General features: G+C 41.7%; 1 pseudogene; it reads left to right on the top strand.

Annotated features, from left to right (window-relative positions):
- Window positions 1–2,510: 2,510 nt before the first annotated feature.
- LOC124101013 (large ribosomal subunit protein mL45-like) lies at window positions 2,511–3,588 on the top strand (annotated as a pseudogene).
- The last annotated feature ends 3,230 nt before the right edge of the window (window positions 3,589–6,818 follow it).

The raw sequence follows: 6,818 nt of genomic DNA on the forward strand, positions 1-6,818 counted from the left end.
ATTTGGTGGTGCTGCTGCTGGTGGTGGTGGGTCAGTGAACAGACAACATAAGTGTGAATGCAATCTGGTCTGTTTTCCTATTCCTATAAGGACATGTAGCCATCCTATCTCAAGAGGTCCACCGTAAATCTTCTTTAGATCTATTTTTTTTGGGTGTTGGAGATTGAAACCAGGGCTCTTCACAAGCTAAGCATGTGTTCTGCCCCTGAACGACACCCCAGCCCTCCTCTAAGACTGTGACCTCCCAAAGGCCTTCCTTCCACATCCTCTGGGAGTTAGGGCTTCAGTCTGTGAATTTTTGAGAAGACACAAAGATCCTGTCTGTAGCACTCCCTTCTCACATCCCCCAATTAGTCACTTGTTGAATTGTCTGGCAGTGAATCAAAAAAGAGGGTCTTCCCTGCCACCAGTCTCCCAGAATATGACTACTTAATGTAATATGTCAAAATGTTAAAACACAATTCTCATCTTGATGAGATCAGTCAAGATTGTTTAATTCATAAATGAGGGTATTGGCAGAGGGGAAAAAAACTGTATCAGTGCAGGTTCAAGAGTCTAGGGTTTTTTTGAATAGCATGGAAATAGACTGCTGTAAGATCACCTATATAACTTTATAAGATTGGCAGACTTAAAAACAGCTGCATTCTCTGAATAATCAGAGAATTAGAAATGCTGTGGATGACTTGAAATTTATACACTTACACATCTTACAAATTTTGGAATATTTTTCTTAATACTCCAAATAATTAGTGTATTTATAGTCACATGTTCCAGTGGTATTTTCGGTTAGTTTGTTGTTTCTCTTTTCACTTTGGTTTTTCATGTAGTCAACAGTAGTAGGTTTTAATTGTTTCTGCCATCTAAATGGAGCTATCAGAGAGTAGCTCAGTCAGTATAGGTTCAAGTGAGTCAAAGGTGGAGGGAGTTGAGGTCATAGTAATGAAGGGAGTATGCAGGGCTATACTTGCTAAGATATCTGGTAATAAATATGAAGGGGACCAGTGGAGTATCCGAGCTGGAAAGTTGCACCATATGGCTTACATTTTAGACATACTCCAGCTGCTGTATAGAAAGGAGAACTGTAGTAGAAATCTGTTTGTAGTGTGTATCCTCTGTTTTCCAAAAGCAGATGTAATGTTTAAAATTGGAATGGAAATCTAAATCAGGTAAGGAAATTTTTTTTTGGGAGGTGAAGTGTTTGCTATATTGTGGTTGCTTTGGTTTGGATATGATTTGTCTCCCAAGGTCCATGTATTGAAAGTTGGTCCTCAGTGTGACATTATAGGAGGTGATGGATCCTCTAAGAGGTGGAGCCTATTAGAAGATGCTGAGGTCACCTGAGGGGTGCTTTTTTTTTTTTTTGTGTGTGTGAGCAGCTTCTGAGGGCCCTGCCCTCAGAAGGAAAGAGTGGTCTCCTGAAGTGAGTTCTTACAAGGATGAGTTGTTACAAGAGCCTGAATGTGAACTCTAAATTGCCCTATGGCTTCCTATCTTGCAGTGTGATCTCTCCCTTTTATAGTCCTGCTCTTATGTGCCATGTGCCATGAAGTCTTCATCAGAGCCACAATGATGCCAGGCTATGCCCTCAAACCTCCAAAATGGTGAGCTAAATAAACCTCTTTTCTTTATGGAATTACTCAGCCTCAAGTATATTGTTGTAGTAATGAAAAATGAAGCTGACAGAGTCACACTAACACAAGGCTGAAGGTCCTGATATTTCAACTCTTTTAGACTATTCTGATTAAAACCTTTTTCTCTTCACCAGAACCAGAGGCAGAAATCCATCTCTGTTTCTGTTGTCCGCTGGTCTTCTCCAGTCATCACTTCCTCTGCAATCCCATGCTGTACAATCATCTTGCTCAGATGTCTCCTTGTTCATATGTAGAAAGCCACTGGCAAACCAGGAGTCCTTGCCCAGGGGATCCAGTGCAACTCAGCAATAATTTTCTGATCAAAAGTATCAGAGTGAGGCAGGAGAAGATAAGGAAGGCTCTAAAAACTTGTTTAGAAGGGAAAGGCAGCCTTCAAAGGCATTCTAGTTCACCCCAAAGACAACCAATAATCTCAAGAAAAAGGAACACAGTGGCAGAAATAGAGCCCAGCCAGGTCCAAAGGGCACATCTTAAGGAAATAAGGAAGATATTAAAAGAAATAGAAAATTTAAGATGGGAAGCACTGGATTGTGTGGAGGATGGACAAGACTACAGTCTGAGGATGAAGCTGCTCACGCACAAAAAAAGCACATTCCAGGCAAAGACTTAACTTACGGGAAGTGTTTCACAGAGTGTCTTCCTTGACTCAGCATTACCTTGACACCATAAGACACACACAGAAGAGCAGGCCTACGTGTGCATTGAGTGTGGGCAAGGTTTTGGCAATGAGTCACACCTTGTTGCACATCAGAGGACAGATTCAGGGGAGAAGCTGTTTTAGTCAGCTTTTTTTTTTTTTTTTGCTGCTGTGACTGAAACATCTAACCAAAACAATTGTAAAGGAGGGCTGTGAACAAAATGGCAGCCCCAGTGCCTTGGAGGTTGTCTTGCTTCTCCAAAGCTTTGGGGTGGTGGTCTCGGCAGTCAGTCCTGGTGACTCAGTCTAGAGCTGTAGTTCCAGTAAGAACTAAAAAACGTTTGACACCACTTGCTTATGAACCAAAATGCAAAACAGAAAAGGAGTTTATAGAACATGCCTGGAAAGCAGGATTCCCCTAGAATGTTTCAAATGTCCCAGGCATGTATGTGGCCTGTGCAGCTGGTATCTTTGATGCTTATGTTCCTCCTGAAGGTAATGCTCGAATGTCATCTCTTTCAAAGGAAGGACTGAAACGGACAACTGAGCGTTTGAAGAAAAATGCAGAATCACAGTTGTCAATCCAGAACATAAAAGAAATTGATGCTAATTTTAAAACAAAGAACTTCCCTGAAAAAGCTAAGGATATTTTCATAGAAGCTCACCTTTGTCTAAGCAACTCAGACCATGACCGGCTTCATGCCTTGGTAACTGAACACTGTTTTCTGGATGTGGTCTGTAATATCAAGTATAAGGCTGTCTGCTGGGGCTTTGTGGAATCTTTAGAGCTGGCCCAGGTGCTGCAGGTTCAAAGCTCAAGTATGGTGAACCAGAGGAACATGTGTGGCCAGGTTACTGTACTCATGCACACATGGCCATCTGTGATTGGTTTAGGTGGTTGATGTATGGAAAAGAAGGTGTGCCAGAGGATGTCTTGTAGAATGCTGTGTTTGAAAAACACCTGGTGAACCCCTGTGGGAGCTGGAAAATGCATGACAAGATTGGCCCCTCCATGGGCGCCCCCTATGCAGCCCATCCTTAAAATGGTGATGATTCCTGGCCCCCAGTTGGAACCATGGGGAAAATGTGAAGAGGCACAAAGAGGCCCATATGTCTCAGCTAGCCGGAGGACAAAAACGACTCTTGGGGTAAAGCATGGGTGATGACGCTACTGGAAGTTGTGAAGTCATCCATCTCCTTCTGACCACCCATTTCCTCCTGCCCTGCTTGGATCTTTTCAGCAGATTCATCTTCACAACCATGTCACATGGCTGGGCCCAGGTGGTTGGCTAGTATGCATAGGCATGGACCCTTTTTCTTTTTAAAATCATATGTCTAGCTTCTGAGTCTAGATGAAAGACAATATGTTTCAGTGAACAAACATCTGATATACTTTTTTTTTTCACAGCAGAGACTATGGGAACTAATAGGCAACATTCTTTTGTAATCACTGAGCAGAGATCAGAATTTTGGATATCAGAGTGTTGGATAAATTTTGCTATTGTGCTTTGTGTGGTGACACACATCTGTAAACCCAGTGACTTGGGAGGCAAGAAGATTGTAAGTTTGAGGCCAGTCTGGGCAACTTAACAAGATCCTGTCTCAAAACAAAAAATAATGAAAAGGACTGGGGATGTAGCTCAATGGTAGAGCACCCATGGTTTCAATTTTTTTTTTTGTGTGTGTGTGCATCCTATACCTTCCCCCAGTTGAGACTGGGAATAGGTCAACCTTTTAAGTGGAAAAGTGGAAGACAAGACTAGTTGTGAGTGATCTGACTTCCAGGAAATCCAGACTTGGGAGAATAATTAGTGTTTATAAAATAGGGTACCACTTGAGATGGTCTTTTTCTCATACAATGACTTACTGAATTAGCTTTTGTACTTCATAGAAGGATATAAATCTAAAGAAGTATTTTTTTCCCTCAGCTTTTGGATTGTGTTCTTAATTAGTAGCTGCTTCTTGGTGTGGCCCCAGGAAGTTTGGCAGGAGGCAAGGGTTAATACATTTGGGGAGTTCATCATCAAGACGTGGTTCCCTAATTTCTGTCACCTCCTAGAGATGGCAGCTATTCTTTCCAGCCCAGAATTGGGACAGTGAATGCACCAGAAAACAAACCTGTGTCAAATAAAACAGCCCCACTCCTCCTTTTTTTTAGCTTCAGTTGGGCTGTTAGGAGAAGGATGTGGGACTTCATAAGCTCTGTGTCCTGGATCATCTGAGTAATGACAAGGTAAAATCTCACTTGCCCAGGAAAAAAAAAGCAAAAACAAAACCAGAAAACAAAAAAGCCCAAACCTTGTAAAGGAGGAAAAGTTTATTTGGGAGCTTATGGTTTCAGAGGTCTCAATCCACAGAGAGCTGGCTTCATTCCTCGGGGCTCGAGGTGAGTGTGGTGGAGGGAAGTGGCTCCCATGATGATTAGGAAGCAGAGAGAGACTCCACTTGCTAGATACAAAATACATACCCCAAAAGGATGCCCCCACTGACCCACCTCCTGTAGCCACAGCTTATGTGCTTCAGTTACTACTCAGTTAATCCTGTAAGGGGATTAATTCACTGATTGGTTAAGGCTGTCACAACCTAATCATTTCTCCTCTAAAACTTTTTGCATTGTTTCATACTTGAGCTTCTGGAGGACATATCACATTCAAATCATAACGAGCCCTTTGTGTGCAAAGAGTATGGGCGAGGCTTCGGCAAGAACGCAGATCTCCTCAGATATAAGAGGACACACTCAAGGGGAGAAGCCTTTTGTGTGCAAGGAGTGTGGGCAAGTATATACCAGTAAGTCAAGGTATACTTCGCTGTGCATGAGAACACACTTAGGAGAGAAACCTTATGGATGCCAGAAGTGTGGGTGAAGGTTTAGGGATAAGTCATATTAAAATAAGCACTTGAAGACACTCTGGGGAGAAGCCTTTTGTGTGCAAGGAGTGTGGGAGAGTCTACACCCATAAGTCAAACTTCACTTTGCTTGAGAGAACACATTGGGAGAGAGGCTACATGGAAGTCAGGAGTGCAGACAAACCTTTAGCAATCAGTCACACCTTGTTACAAACCAGAGGACACACTCGGATGAGAAGCCTTTTGTATGCCAGCATTGTGGGCAAAGTTTTAGTTTGGAGGAAAATCTCCTTAGACACCAGAGGACACAGTCTGGGGAGAAGCCCTTTGTGATGAAAGTGGGCAAGGATTTATCTAGAAGTCCAACCTTGTGAAACACCAGGGGACACACTCAGGGGAGAAATGTTTTGTGAGCAGTGTGTTGGTAACCCTATGCCAGTAATTCAAGCCACATCATACACTAAAGAACACACTCAAGAGAGATGTCTTATGTGTGCCCGGAGTGTGAGCAAAGGTTTAGCAGCAAGTCCACCTATAATAAGCACTTGAAAGGCACACTTAGTCAGAGGAACGTTTTTTTTTGTGCAAGGAGTGTGGTGTTGCTTCAGCTTGAAGTCATATCTCACTGTACACCAGAAGACTCACTCAAGGGAATAACTGCTTCATTACAAAGCTGTAGCTGATATATAGACCACTTGTTCATGGGTCTATCATGAAGGTAAAACAGACCTACACTGCTACAATTTAAGTGTGACTCAAGCCTCCCCAAGAAATTCTAAGAGATCAAGGTTTGGAGAACAGAGATGCCAGGTGAGGTGAGGGAATTACCTGACTTCATGGGGAAATATGGTCTCTTTCCTACTGAGAACAATCGTTAAAACTTTTGCTAGAATAAAAAACAGAACAAAACTAAACTAACAACGACAACAAAAAAGAGAGAAGACCCAAATGAAATCAGAGAAAATACTCAAAAGATCATTAGGGACATTATCACGAATAAGAAACCCACAAATGGAAAACCTAGAAGAAATGGATAAATTCTTGGACACATATAATGTAGCATGATATATTTTTTCTATCCCTTCACTTTGTGTTTTTACCAGGCAGTATCTCATTGGCTCTTATTGATTTTTGATTTTTAATCCACTTGTCCAGTCTATATCTTTCGGTTGGGGGGTTTAGTATTCACATTCAAGATTATTACTAATAGGTAACAATGTACTGCATTCTGTTTTCACTTATTTTGTGTATCCTTTGTTCCTTCATTCTTTTCATTGAGCCAGGAAGAAACAGGTCAATGATGAGCAACAAAATAGAATATGAAAATATCTTTCTACAAAGAAAAGCCCAGGAACAGATGGTTTTGCTGCTGAATTACATCAAACTTTTAAGAAAAAGTAATATCAGTTCTTCAAGAAAATTGACTGGCCCTCCAGATTCAAGAGTTGACTCCTTCAGACTTATTCTAGAACAACATTACTGTGATTTAAAAACTAGGTGTTATGGTTTAGTATGAGGTGACCCCCCCAAACTTGTGTGAGATAACACAAGAGTTTTCAGAGGTGAAATGATTAGGTTATCAGAGACATAACCTAATCAGTGGATTTATTCACTGATATGGATTACCTGGGTGGTAAACATAGGCAGATAAGGTGTGGGCTAGAGGAAGTAGGTCATGATTT

Source organism: Marmota monax, unplaced genomic scaffold (assembly GCF_021218885.2).
Source record: "Marmota monax isolate L192 unplaced genomic scaffold, Marmota_monax_Labrador192_F-V1.1 WCK01_AAM20220418_F8-fsc00291, whole genome shotgun sequence".
Classification (NCBI taxonomy): domain Eukaryota; kingdom Metazoa; phylum Chordata; class Mammalia; order Rodentia; family Sciuridae; genus Marmota; species Marmota monax.